Raw genomic sequence first — 15,766 nt, forward strand, 5'->3', positions numbered from 1 at the left:
GCCGGCAGCCAGGGGAAGGAAGGCCTACTCTTGCATGAATTTCGTGCATCAGGCCTCTAGTCCCATCTAATAAAAGAGAAACATGGTAATTGGCGTATGACCGCTACCCTTCCCATTGGCTAATCAGGGCAATATGCAAATTAACTGCCAGCCAAGCTGGCGGCCAGCAGCCAGGCAGCTTGAAACTAACATGAGGCTTGCTTGCTTCAGTGACAGAGGACTCCAACCTTTCCCGCCTGCCACTGCAGGCCTCCGAGCTGCAACTCTAAGCAACTATGTAACAAATATAGACGCTAAACAAAACCACAGAAACCTGTTTTAGTCCGCCGGGCTTCAGCCAGCAGGATCGCAACATTGTTTCAAATACAGAAAGTAAACAAAGGCCAGAAACCTGCTTTCAGCAGCGGAGGCCTAAGAGCTGGAACCTCAGAGCTAAAGCTGGCCCAGAATAGAAAAAAAAAAAGAAAAAAAGGAGTGGTTGGGAGCTTCAGTCACCCGCCAGCCTGAAAACAGCCCTCAGCCCCTCACCCAGATTGGCCAGGCACCCCAGTGGGACCCCCACCCTGAAGGGTGTGTGACCAGCTACAAACAGCCATCATCCCCTCACCCAGGCTGGCCAGGCACCCCAGTGGGGACCCCCACCCTGATCCAGGACACCCTTCAGGGCAAACCAGCCGGCCGTGCACCAGGCCTCTATCCTATATAGTAAAAGGGTAATATGCCTCCCAGCATGGAGATCAGCGGAGCCGCGAGGCCTCCTGGCACCGGAACCAGCGTGACAGGGGGCAGCGCCCAAACCCCCTGATCGCCCTGCGGCTCTGTGTGTGACAGGCTGCGGTGCCGCAACCCCCTGATCGGCCCTGCTCTGTGTGTGACAGGGTGCAGCGGCCCAACCCCCCCAACCCCACGGGCCCTGCTCTGTGTGTGACGGCATAGAGCCATAACCTCCCCATCGGCCCTGCCCTAAGTGTGACAGTGGCGGCACCCCAACCCCCTGATCGGCCCTGCTCTGTGGGTAATAGAGGGCGACGCCCCAACTGCCCCCACGGGCCCTGCTCTGTGTATGACGGGGTAGAGCCATAACCTCCCCATCGGCCCTGCCCTGAGTGTGACAGGGTGCAGCACCCTAATCCCCTGATCCGCCCTGCTCTGTGTGTGACAGGGGGTGGTGCCTCAACTCCCCTATCAGCCCTACTCTGTGAGTGACAGCAGGGAGCTCCCCAAACCCCTGATCGGCCCTGCTCTGTGCGTGACAGGGGGGGAGCTCCCCAACCCCCTGATTGACCCTGCTCTGTGCGTGACAGGGTACGGAGCCCCAACCCCCTGATTGGCCCTGCTCTGTGCGTGACAGGGGGTGGCGCCGCAACCTCCCGATCCGCCCTGCTCTGTGCATGACAGGGGCGGCGCCCCAACTCCCCAATCGGCCCTGCTCTGAGCTCGACCAGGGGCTGCACCTAGGGATTGGGCCTGCCCTCTGACACCTGGGAGCGAGCCTAAGCCAGCAGGTCGTTATCTCCCAAGGGGTCCCAGACTGCAAGAGGGCACAGGCCGGGCTGAGGGACCCCCCGTTCCCCCCGAGTGTACAAATTTTTGTGCACCGGGCCTCTAGTATATATATAAAAGGCTAAGTTGACTTGCTCATATGCGATACATATAAAGTTCTCACTGGCGCCAATCACACACATGTGTTTCCATCTGTCATGTCAATCATGGATTTGGTTGATACTTCTATTATAGAGAAAGGGCAAATAGCAATATTAAAATATTTCTTCTAATTAATTTCCTTTCAATGTGCAAGAATCCATGCATGGGGCACTAGTCCTAATATAATACAATACAAAGAAGGAAGACCTATTCTTTCCCATTTTGCTGTATATCTCTGCTCACCCATGAAGATACTTGTGTAGTTGTGGCAACATGGATTGGCTGATCAGTTATCTCAATACATATTTATTGAGTGCTGCCACCATTCTAAGTGCCAAGGACCCAGTTCTGAATTAAAAGAAAAATTTCCCACCTGGCCAGTGTTTCCCAATGGTTATCAACCTATGAACTAGGAGGTCACAGTTCCATTCCTGGTCAGGGCACATGCCCAGGTTGCAGGCTCAATCCCCAGTAGGAAACGTGCAGGAAGCAGCCAATCAGTGATTTTTTTCTCATCATTAATGTTTCTCTCTCTCCTTCTCCCTTCCTCTCTCTGAAATCAATAAAAACATATTTTAAAAAAGTAACCCCAGAGAGTAACTTAGTGAGCAGGTAGGTACAGGTGAGAGCAGAACTGGAATTACATTTGTTACTATATATAGTCAGTATCCACAAACAAGTGATTAATCCTAATGAAATGTAGGGAAACATTTGTAACAAGAGAAGGAAAGCTGTTCAGCACTTTTGTTTTTCTTACTCAAAATCCTGTGCTTTCTTGGAAGGCTGCATCTCCAGGCTCCTGGCAGGCGCATGTTGGGAAGAGACCAGGTTAAAGAGTGGAGCACTGCCTCCTGTTACTTCCAGCAATAATCCCACCACCTCTGACCACACTTCCTCCTCTACTGTTCCGGGGTGTGGGAAGAGCTAGGGGTCATTTACGATCTCCGGAGCAGAAGGGTCTCCCTGAGGTCTGTACGACTTGTTTGTTATGTGTCGTGTCTCTAGATCTGGCTTCTTGGCCCTCTGTGTTTTTTATTTGTTTGGAAACCAGTGTTGTCTGACAGACCTAAGTAGGTCATTCCTGAATTGTAACTGCTTTTCAATAATCTATAAGACTCCTAGGGACAAGAATTGTGCCCCTTTTGTTCATAACTGCATCTTCCCCTCCTAGCATGGGTGTCTGGCACACAGTAAGCACTCAACATATATTAGGTGGATAAATAATGCATCATGAAAATGAAGTCTCACAGGCTTATAAAAATTAAACAGATGACACAAAGCAAAATAAAGTAGCTGGACACATCTGATTTTTAAACAAAGGTCTTTATTTAGAGACATATACTTCCCAGAGAAAAATAATGGGTAACAGTCATTCTTCCAGCCAGCTCATTTTTTTGAGCCTCTTCCTTGTGCTATGCACTGTGCTGGCTGGAGACAGGAACAAAGAAAACAATATCCCTTCTGGAAAGCGAGGCCCAGAGCACGGAGTGAAGAGAGAAAGGTCTAGAGCATGGCTTATCTGTGTGTAGAGGAAGAGAGGGTCAAGGAAACCGAGGAATGCGTCCTAGAATTGCTGAATCTAAGGTGGCTTTGAAAAAAAAAAAAAAATCCCAACATCTCCAAACCGAACATTTAGAGTTCAAACCCCACACCCAACTACTTTTATCTAGACTGATGATTCTCAGTTGGGCAGAATTTTGCCTCCCAGGGGACATTCGTCAATGACTTCATGACGGCGTGTGCCACTGGAATCTATTACGTAGAGAACTCAGATGTTGCCGAACATCCTCTAAGGCACAGGAGAGGCCCCCACAACCAAGTCTCCAACCCAAATATTAACAGGCCAAGATAGAGAATCCCTGATTGAGAACGAGAGGAGAATTAGCAAGTACTATGCAAATAAACCACAAATATATCATTTAGTCAAAGTTTCTCTAATGCAATTAATGTGACAACAGAAATCATTTAATTAGCTGCTTCAAATGTAAGTCAATTAGGTAGAAATAATAAATCAATTAGTTTTTTGTGATAAATGTGAGTAGAGTACTTAAATCTCATGATATATACAATTCAAATATTTATATTAATCCGTCATATGACAAGCATTCCTTGATTAGAGTTAGAACATGGCTTGATTAGAATCCCAAAATTAAGAATGTTATACTTAAAAAAGAAATCGTGGGTTCTTTAATAGCTTTCGGCTTCTAAGATGGAAAAGGCCTAGCCAATTCCTTCTGAGTTTAAAATTACATTACACAGTCATATGTTCAGCATCTTTTAGCTGGCTACGTTTGCTCCCTATGGGAAGTTTATGTCTTGTAAAAGGAGTTTCATGCAGAATACAAATCGGGGGTATTACATGAATATCTCTTGAGGACACTGAGTTGTGCAAACAGCATCACTTTATCTGACGTAGTAGCTTTGGATTGGTCTTCCAGTTCACCCTGGAGTTGTCTGGAATTACAGATCAGGGACAAGGCTGTCATACCCCAGCTGCTACAGAAAGCTACTGGAAGAAAGGGAGATTTATGAGTGTTTTGGTTATACTGAACCAAGCATACAGGAGCTATGCAACAGGGAGCCTGGTGGCTCTAAATTGTAGGCATTATGCAAAAGGATAATGCAGGTGTGGGTGTCGAGGGAGTCCTCTTGGAGCAATAGGACGTCTTTACAAACTCTCTAAAGAATAAAGTTAACAGTTATTAAGGAACACCACCCTGCTGTTGCCAGCGCTGAACTTTCTATCACAGGAAGAGATGCAGGGGATTTTCAGGAAAACATCTGTCATTTAACAGTGACAGTGACCTCAGCGCTGACGAGCAATTCAAATCCCAGTTGAGGGGAGTTCTGTGAGTTCTGTAACTCTTTGTCGGGGCTGAGCTTGGAGCTCCAGCATGAGCAGGTTATTAATATCCTCGTCAGTTGAGGATCTCCAACGCTAAAGGAAAAAGTTATTGGGAATAACTATAATTGGTTCTGTGAGGTGAGACATTTGTGATTTATTTCCTTTTGATTATCAAGTCGTGATTTTGTTCATTTTGACCAAAGTCCTGGGGAAACTTTATAGAGTAATGAGTAGCTGTAAGGTAATCTACAAAACAAGTTATGAAAGATCAAAAATAGGTTAAAATGAATTTGAAAAAAAAACTAAATTTCTGTGTTAATTTCACATAAGGATTTCCCAAGCCAATACATCCTTTTCTCTTTTATTGCTAATCAAAAATAAATAAATTAGCTGTGACATTCAGGTAACAGTGGGAAAACTAAAACAAATTCTGAGAGCCAAGTAAGCATTCCAGACAGTGCTAGGGGTTTACTCAGACTCATTTAATTTTTGTAGCAGTGTGCAAGGACAGTAAGATCATCTTCATTTTGTAGATGAAAAAACAGGCTTTTCTTCATTTAAACGTTTTTCCCCAAGAGGGACAAAACTAGAAAATGCTACATCTGGGATAGGGATAGGGAACAGCAGGGCAGCAAGATCTGCTGCCACAAGGAATTACATTTTTATTTGTGTCAGACATACGAATATTCAAATTCATCACTTGAAAGAGAAAGCATTAATACTGTGAGTTGATCGTCAGCTCCCCTGAGCTCCATGCCCACGTGTCCCTTTCCTGACTGGCTATCACCATCTCACTGTCCCACAGGCAATACCATTTCCACATGCCCCCAGAGAGATGCACCACCTTCACCCAAACTGGCTCCTCTTCTGTCTCTCCTACTCAAGGATCAGTGTCATCACCCACCTGGCTGCAAAGAAATGTGGTCTGGGAGGAAATCCACAGGAACTGTTAGCAGTGCTAGTATCTGGTGGTGGGATTCTAGGTGTTTTTTATTTCATTCCTTATCCTATATTTTCCAGATCCTTTTAAATTATTTATAAACATGATGTATGATTATATCCTTATTGTTTAAAGACAAAAATCAGAAAGATTAAAAAGTCACCATTTTCCCAAGGCTATTTCCCTCCTCACTTGTAAACACTATGTCTTTCAGACTTTTTATTTTGTACTAGTGGCCCGGTGCATGGATTTGTGCACATTGAAAGGAAATTAATTAGAAGGTGGCTGGCAGGGCAGGACTGGGCGAGATGGGCTGGACACACCCTGGAGTCAACCTCCTGCGGTCCCTCCCTGACCGGCCACACCTGGATGGCACCAGGGCTCAAAGGAAATCTGCGGAGTGAGCAGGGTCCCTCCAGCAGGTGGGGTCCCTCAGCCTGGCCTGCCGGGATAGGGCCGAAACTGGCAGTCCGACATCCCCCAAAGGTTCCCGGAGTGCAAGAGGGCACTCTGCAAAGTTGCTGTCGCTCCGCAGCTCCTGCATTGAGCATCTGCCCCCTGGTGGTCAGTGCGCATCATACCTACCGGCCGCTTAGCTTTTTATATATACTAGTATACATAAGTATATGGGGTGGGCAAAGTAGGTTTACAATTGTAATACAAACAAATAATACAATAATTACTAATACAAGAATGAAGTTTTGCATACTCATAACTATAAGGCTACTCTGCATTTACTTTATGCATTTCTATACAAATAGTTTGGAATTTATATAGTTACATATACATATATAATTTTCCTAAGTAAAACTTTAAAACGTACATTCTACTGTAAGTAGCCTTTTTCCTCTTCGCAATATATCTTGGGATATTTTCATGTCAAAGCATAGAGATCTCTCTTATTCTCCCTAATGGCTAGAGTATTCAATTGTTATGACTATAAATAATTTATTCCCTTTATGGCTGAATATTTAGGCTGTTTCTAATTTCTCATTATTACAGATAATGCTGGGAAGACCATTCTTATAGATGCACCCTGTCTCAGCAATTCTTAGACACTTCCCGCCTGCCCCACATTTTACTATCTTTGGGTTGGAATGCATCTTACAATTGATGGTACCTTACCATTGCTGTTGGCCACGGGGTTTTTGTTGCTTAAAAATCTTTTTTTGACAACTTCTGGTAATAGTAAAAAAGCATTAGCCTCAATACATTTTAGATTAGATGAAATAAAGTATCTTTGCATTCATGTGTATTTCAGGCATTTGTGATTTCATGCTGGGGTCCAACCCCAGCAGGTCTAGGGGTCCCCAGATGTGTGGACGGAGTCGGCGAAGACTATCCACCCTCTTCCTATGGTGGAGTCCTATCCATCCCGTGTGCGGGGGGGCTTACCTAAGGGTCCCTGTTCGGGCACCAGATGCCGGGGTCAAACCCCAGCAGGTCCAGGGGTCCCCAAAGGTGTGGACAGAGTCGGCGAAGAAGGAATGACACAGAGACAGCGTTCAGTTGATCAGCAGCCTAGCCAGTATCTCTAGCCAAGTTCTGGTCAGGATCTCCAGCGAAGTTCTGGTTAGGATCTCCAGCCAGGTTCTGTGTCCATGTTCTCTTGCTAGGTTCTCCAGCCAGGTTCTGTAGCCATGTTCCCTCACTAGGTTCTCCAGCCAGGTTCAGTCACCAGGTTCTAGTCAGGTTCTCTTGCCATGTTCTATCCAGGTTCTGTAGCCAGGTTCTGTCTCTAGGTTCTTCAGCCAGGTTCTGTCTCTAGGTTCTGTGGCCAGTTTTTGTCCAGGATCTTTTGCCATGTTCTCTCACTAGGTTCTGCCTCTAGGTTCTGTGGCCAGTTTCTGTCCAGGATCTTTTGCCATGTTCTCTCCAGCGAAGTTCTTCTGTCTCTAGGTTCTGTGTAGGTTCTGTGTCTAGGTTCTGTGTCCTGTTGTCTTGTTACATCTGTATTTATACCAGTTGATTCCAATCCTATCAATCTCTATTCCAAAGGTTAGGGTGTTTCTTATCTCCATTCCAGGGAGTAAAGATTATGTAGCTTAAGCATGATTGTTCGTAGTTAAAGTGATTAATTACCCACCTGGCACTTAGTTAAGAGGTTTTATTCCCTCCCTAACTTCAGGGGAAAATCCCTACCTGGGGAAACAACCTTTCTCAGAGAGGTGACCTTGGTTAAAACACATAGTGCCAAGAAGGTGAGCAAACATATTAAGAACAGTATGCCATATATGCCAGGTCCCTTGAAACAGCAAGGATGGACCGGCTCCCGGAAATTTCAGGCAAATGAATAGTTGTTTATAGGAGAGATCAGATAATATGTGCATTTTAAATTTTGCTACTTCCAAATTGCCCTACAAATAAGATGAAACAATTTGTTCAGCCATTCACCATCTGGTAGAGGGCCTATTTTCCTCACCAAAAGTGGCTATTATAAATCTCTGAATATTTATCAATGTAATAATTGATATGCTGAAGTTCTTTATTAATTTAATCTTCTGTGTCATATATACGTATTGCAAATGTCTCCTCCCCTCTCAACTTTGCTCAGGGTCTTTCACCCTGCAGTCGTTTCATGTTCCAAATGTGTCGCTATTTTTCCTTAGGTCTCATTTTTGGGGATTATATCTTTTTTAAAATATATTTTTATTGATTTCAGAGAGGAAGAGGGAGATATAAACAGCAATGATGAGAGAGAATCATTGATCGGCTGCCTCCTGTGCGCCCCCTACCAGGAACCGAGCCCATAACCTGGGCATGTGCCCTGACCGGGAATCAAACCGTGACCTCCTGGTTCATAGGTTGATGTTCAACCACTGAGCCACGCCTTGGGTTTATATCTTGCTTAGGAAAACCTGCACCCCAAAATTATGATTTTCCTACATTTTAGCACTTATGTACTTTGGTTTTCTTAACCGTTCTCTTTAATCCACTTGAAATGTATCTTTGTGCACAGTGTGACATGGGCAGGTACTCCCAGTGTGGCTATTCTGTCTCCAATTCATTCACAGGCTACTTCTTTACCCATCATTTTTAAAACTGTATCTTTATCATATACCATATATCTACATATTATTTTCCTTTGTTTCACTGATTTTTTGATACAGTATGGTAGTTTTGTTTCTAGTAAGAAACATAGTCAAATTTTCCTCATTGTTCTTTTTAGTTTTTCTTGGTTACTTTGCATATGAATTTCTGAGTCACTTGAATGGCATATGTGGCTAATAGTAGCCTCATATCCATTTCCCCCTTTCCTTTAATCCAGTGGTTCTCAACCTTCTGGCCCTTTAAAACAGTTCCTCATGTGATCCCCAACCATAAAATTATTTTCGTTGCTACTTCATAACTGTAATTTTGCTACTGTTATGAATCGTAATGTAAATATATGATATACAGGATGGTCTTAGGCGACCCCTGTGAAAGGGTCGTTCGACCGCCAAAGGGGTCGCGACCCACAGGTTGAGAACCACTGCATAGGACCCCCTGCTTTTTAGCTGGAAACACAGACATATATAGAATAAATACAAATCCCAGCCTTCTTGGCAGGAGTGTTCGTGTTTTAAGCAATGGAATTAACATAGATACGTAGGTACAATTTCGGGCAACTGTTCTCAAAGTTAAGGTGTGTGACCGTTATTCTCTTCCTGTCCATTGACCAGAAGAGACAGGCTCACTGGAGATCAGAGGTTTGGAAGCCAGGAGCATGTTTCTGATACCTGGAAGGGCACCAGCAGCCCTAGATTGCCCTCCTGAATTTTTATGAGACACTTCAATCTTATGTAAGCTACTGTTAGTTTTAACTTGCTCTCACAGCCAACATTAATTCTAAGTAACAAAATCCCATTGGAATTGGAATTTATAAATTCATTTTAAGGTAATTGATGTCTGGACAAAACAGTTTTTATAAAGAGGAACACAGGATATTTTAGCTATTTATTCAGGCGTCTTATACCCTTCATTAAAATGTAGGGGTTTTTTTTCCATAGGTATTTGTGCTTTCCTGACTCACTCTTAGAAAGCATATAGTTCTTTACCCAACAAATACCCCGTGGCCAACAGCAATGGTAAGATGCCATCAATTGTAAACTACATTCCAACCCAAAGTTAGTAAAATGTGGGGGCAGGCGGGAAGTGTCTGAGAATTGCTGAGAGCATATAGATTTTTATTGCAAATGGGAATTTTTAAATCACATTTCTAATTGTCTGATACCGGTCTATAGAAAGCTGCAAATTTGTATGTTAAATTCTTAAACAAAAATACCTCTTATCAGAGCTAATAGTTTTCCAATTGATTCTCTCAATTGTACTGCCTCCACAATCATACTGCCTAAAATAATGGCTGTGTTGTCTCTCCCTAATATTTCTATTTCTTTGGGTTAAGTGACTGTTGTAGAGCCAACAGGCTTGCTCTGACTTGAATGTGGACATTTGCTGAACATTTTTGGTAGATATCCTTAGCCAAGTTTCTATTCCTAGCCTGACAAAATGCAAACGCTACTTTGTCATGACAATTCTTTTGGATTTAGTTTGCTAATGTTCTTTCAATGATTTACATTTGTTCCTGAGATATGTCTATAGTTACCTTTGATGGACAATATTTTAAAATATGGGGTATGCTAGCCTCAGAGACCAAATTGAGAGGTATTTCAGGTTTCTGTATAACCTGGAACAGCTTAATTAAGAGTTCACTCAAAATTTCATAAATTTTTATTTTGTTTAAACACAAGCATTCTAAGAACATGTTTTCTTTAATATACTGATTAGAGTTGTATTGGTGTATTGCTATCCACTTGTTAATTTCTAGCTTATTGGTAACAGGATGCAGCCTGTATGATTTGTTTGTGGTTTACATCATGGTCATTTTCATATTTGAAAAGACTCTTTTAAAGTTTGTTAATTGTATGATTCAAAACCAGTGTCCTCAATTTTGAACTCTTCATCTGATAACTTCTGAAAGAGGTATGTTCAAATACTGAACTCTGATTGCAAATGTGTGCCTTTCTTCTTGTTCACATTTTCATTACATAGTTTGGTGTCATATTATGTAGTTTTGAGTTAATTTATGAGTCCTCCATGTGTCCGAATTGCTAAAATGCCTTTATTTTGTGCCCTCACTCTTAAAATTATAGTTTGACTCAACATAATTCCAAATTCAAAACAATTTTCGCTCATAACTTTAAAAATAGTATCTTCTAGCATCCCAACATACCGATGACAAGTCTAAGATCATTGTCACTCTTCTCCTTATAAGCAAATTGCTTTTTTAGACATTTTAAGGTTTTTCTCTTTATCCTGGGTTTACAGAAACTTCGTCAGAATTTGTCTTAAGTGTATGTCTCCTTTTTTATTTTTCCTCAGTACTCAAGCCTTTTAATATGTCAGTCTTTCATCAGAATAATTTTGTCCCTATTATTTTCTTCACTTTTTTGTGTGTTCTCATCTTCTGGAACTCATATATACACAGACAATACATTCACTCATTCCTCAAAAATATTAAGCACCATGCACCTGACATATGTAGGTCTTCAATGGTGAATTCGCTATACATGTGGTTCCTAACCTGAAGTTTCATTTTAAATGGATGGCATTTACCTGGATCTTCTATGTCTTTTAAATTTTCTCATACTTTCTGTTTGGCCTTATATTCTTTTAAGATTCTGAAAGTATCCCTCAGCTCAAAATGCTAACTCAGTAATTTTGTTTTTGGACATGTTTTATTCAACAATTGGCCTAAAGTATTTTTATTTTATCAACTATTTTTTTTGATTACCAAGATATGAACACAGTAACCTCTAAAATCTCTTTGAAGAAATGATTTATAATATATGAGGATAACATGTAAAACTAATTATTGTAATTATGACTAATTATTATTACATATAATACTAATTATCCTTACTCGAAAAGTTCTCTTTTTTTCCTGCCTTGTTTCCCCAGGAATTATTTAAGTTCACTGCCTATCTTTCATGTGGCTCTTTTCCTTAATGTTTGTTGCTTCTGGGTTGCCTGTCTCTATTGGTAAATGAGAACCTTAGGGATCAGCAAACTTTTTCTGTAAAGGGCCAGTTAGTATCTTAGGCTTTGACGTGCATATTAGGAATCTGTCACATATTCTTTGTTTTTTACAACCCTTTAAAAATATAAAATCCGTACAATAGGCAGTGGGAAGTATGCAGATGGTAGTCAGCCAATTACTAGATTTTTCAATACTGTTTCCTGAAGTTTTTCTCAGCGTGAGTGAAATTCCCTAGCAGACTTTGATCACAAGGACCATCATCTTAAGTGTACAAGGAAGAAGGGAAGAGCAGTCAGTATGAAAAATGGGAACTAGACAGCCACCAGGTTTTTCTTTGCCTGCTTTCCAAGCATTAGGAATCGAAGCTCCATATAGTACCCACAAGACACCTACGGCATTGCCACACTTCAATGGCCCCCATACATGCTTTGGGAAACTACTATTACCAGGAGTCTCACTCTATTTGGCAAACAACAAGCTGTGTTATGGCTTTAGCTTAGAGGAATACTATGGACCAACAACTCCGAGCCAGGGACTGACATAACTATTCAGTCCTTAAAATGTGGCTTATCAAACTGCAGCCACCACTCTCATAGCTCCTCTAAAATGGAAAAAAATTCCTTAATTTCAGCTGCTTGCGCCTGTGGTCCTCCTCTGTTTGACTAAGATCCGGTTCCTTGGTTTGTATCTTCTAGAAATGTCTCACAGCACTCTTGTTGTCTTTCTACTGTGGTTAAGAATTTGCCTTCATTGCTATAATTTTCTCATTGTATGTCTTCTGTGATTTTAACAGAACTTTAGATTCATGGCTTGAATCCAGTATGCCCTTCTGATCTAGAACTCGCCACAATCCTCACTAAGCTCCTGTAGTTCCCTTCCACACTCCCAGTCATCAGGAAGCCATCTCCTGTCACCATCAACACTACCTCACCCGACCACTAATATACAACCTTTTTAGAAAAAAATTTAAACAAAAACCAGAAAAATCAGAAGAAAGGGAAATGAAATTGGAAAGACTAGTATGACACTTTCCAGAAAGGCCTTAAAGAGTGCAGCGCAGACTGAGTCCACCACTGCCAAGACTGCCCTCCAGCGGTGCAGGCTCCCTGCCTGCACACCAAACAAAGACCCAGCTAACAGACCCAGCTATAGGGCTGTAACTCTCAAAGGCAAACTGCAGATTTATGGCATGAACTGTAACTGCCACATGGACTAAAGCACTGCCAGCATGACTACATGCCATCTTATGTCCATCAGCAGAACTACGATGGATATCAAACTGTAATCAAAAGCTTTGTCATTAAGGCCTCTGAATGTGCACTCAAAAAATGGTTAAAGGTAAATTTCACATATCCATAAAAAGTCTGTATTCAAAATAAAAGTCTGGTAGGCAAAGCAAATGTTAAATAATGTAAGTCTGATAATAACGAGATAACCTGTTCAATGACAATAATCTTGTCAATAAAAACAGAATTCTCAAATACATTTGAACATGCACTACCATCATGTGCCTTTGTAGTTTTTTCTGTATGTCCATGGCTTTGGTATAGAAATTTCTGTATATATTTTCAGTTATTCCACCTCATTATTAAAAAGGATTAGAGGTTTTTAAGTTATTATATTATACTATTATAAATCATAGTAGATATAAAACATAAATAAGCATATTTTATAATAATGTGATTATATATATATAGTCATGTTATAGTCAAACCTTGGAAACTAGAAACCACTATCTCCTGAGGCAAGATGTGAATTCGTATGTTTAAGGGGACAGGCAGTTAAGACAAATAAGACTGAGATGGAAGGCAGAAGCAGGCCAGGAACAAACACAGAGAGCCAGGGATGCCACACCATAAAGCATTTCAAGTAGGGGAATGACACAAGCCAGAGAGCTTGTTATATGATTAAAGTACTAATCCTATTATTATGACTTCCCAATATGGTTGTGAGAATTAAATAATCTAATTCCAAACAGAATAAAATTAAAAACAAGTCCCAGTTTTCTGATTCCCACAGGTCATTTCAATGCTCCAATGCTCTAGTAAAAAAATATTCCGAAGACTCCTCCTATGCCTGATCACTAACAGGCAGAAGTTCTGGCTTTGATATGGAAGAGTTGTAGGCACTAGAAATTTGTTTAAGAGCCTTATAAATGTTATCAAAATGCAATCACTGATCACTACCATCAGAAACACCTGGGAAACTTCTTAAAAATACATCACCTCCAAAGAATATGATCTAGTAAATCAAATATGTAGATAACTCCAAATCCTCACTTAAAAAAAAAAAAACTTAACCATTCCCTTATAATTCCTCAGAAAAGCTTTTTCTAATATTGAAGGTGACCTGAAGGATGAAGAGTCCACCAAGGAGAGCTGACAAGTATAGGTTACAAAGATCTGGAGATAGGGAAAGCTTCATTAAAAAAATAACTGAAAGCCATTATGGCTGGTGAAAACAGTATGATAAAAGCTGGAAAGCTAGGCCAGGCCTGACTGCCATGATAAGGAGTTTGGATTGTACAGGTACAAAAAGAAGCAGATGGCCAGCATAATCTGAATTACATTTTAAAATGATTATACTTCTGTGTGCAAAACTGAGTCCAGCCCTAGCCGGTTTGGCTGAGTGGATACAGCATCGGCCTGCAGACTGAGAGGTCGCAGGGTCAATTCTGGTCAAGCCCAGGTTGCAGATTTGATCCCCAGTAGGGATGTGCAGGAGGCAGCCAATCGATGATTTTCTCTCATTATTGATGTTTCTATCTCTCTCTCCCTTTCTCTGTCTCTGAAATCTATCTATCTATCTATCTATCTATCTATCTATCTATTTTTAAAAATGAGTCTAACAGTGTCAAGGTAGAAGCGAGATTAGTTAATAAGCTATTTCAATAGTCCAAGAAAGAGATGATGGTGACTGGAACTGGGTTGGTAGCAGAAGAGATGGAAGAGTGAGCAGATAAATTTTGGAAGCAGAAAACATAGACTTTCTGATAGACTGGAGTTAGGAAGGGCTAAAAAGGGAAGCATATAGGACAGTCTGTAGACATCTGGCTTAAGCAACTGTGTAAGTTATAAATAAATTTCTTTGGTTATTAGAATTAATGTTTAGTTTTTTAATAAAGAAAACAAATACAGGGTGTCCCCCAAAAATGTATACACACTTTAACAACTGATTCTATTACATTCTTTAAATGAAATGTATTTTTTAAATATATTTTATTGATTTTTCACAGAGAGGAAGGGAAAGGGATAGAGAGTTAGAAACATCGATGAGAGAGAAACATTGATCAGCTGCCTCCTGCACACCCCCAACTGGGGATGTGACCGCAACCAAGGTACATGCCCTTGACCGGAATCGAACCTGGGACCTTTCAGTCCGCAGGCCGACGCTCTATCCACTGAGTCAAACCGGTTAGGGCAAATGAAATGTATTTTAATAAGCACTGCCCTTATAATTATTTGAAGTATGTGTAGTTTCTTTGTGACATGCTGTATTTAGATAACAGAAGTTGAATTATTAAAGATATTATATAAACCTTTATCACAAAAGTATTGAAAATATAAACATTAAAGGATCACGAAAATTAATCTGCCTGCAAATTAAACTGCCTTTTAATAATTATCAAATTGTTAATTTCTGAATTAAGCACAATAACAAAGTACAATTTATTAATACTATGTAAATAAGCTAGTTGAATAAAGAATTTTACACGTTTCCCACAAAAATTACTACTTAGATGTACTTGCCTATCTCTCATTCTAAAACCTTTACTTAGAAGTTGTTATACAGGATTCTTCCCAAAAGTTTCTTTAAAAAAACAAAATCCTACTTAGAAACAAAAGAACGTACTAACTCTAAGAGATCTATTCTCCTTTTAACTTAGCCTTTCCACAAATATTTTTTAAAAAAGGAGAAACGAAAGGATTAATCAAATCCTAGTATCCTTAAAATATAAACTTCTGAGCAAAAGACTTTCTTTCTGAAGCCACTAAAGGACATACAGACTCCTAGGTAGGCTCCAAATTTCTCCCATCTTCACTAACCTTTCTTAGCTCCAAATCCCTGTAGGTGAATATAAATGCCCATTGTATTTTCCCAGCTGAAAGATAAGCGAATCTAGTCCACAAGAACAAATTCATACTGGCCTTAATTTTAAAAAATCTCTTTAGCCAAGCTGATGTGGCTCAGTGGGTTGAGTGTCGATCAATGCACCAAGAGGTCACTGGTTAAATTTCCACTGAAGGCACATGCCCTGGTTGCGGGCTCCATCCCCAATAGGGGGCATGCATGAGGCAGCCAATGGATGCTTCACATT

This window comes from Myotis nattereri, assembly GCF_964212035.1.
Source record: "Myotis nattereri genome assembly, chromosome: 3".
Lineage (NCBI taxonomy): Eukaryota > Metazoa > Chordata > Mammalia > Chiroptera > Vespertilionidae > Myotis > Myotis nattereri.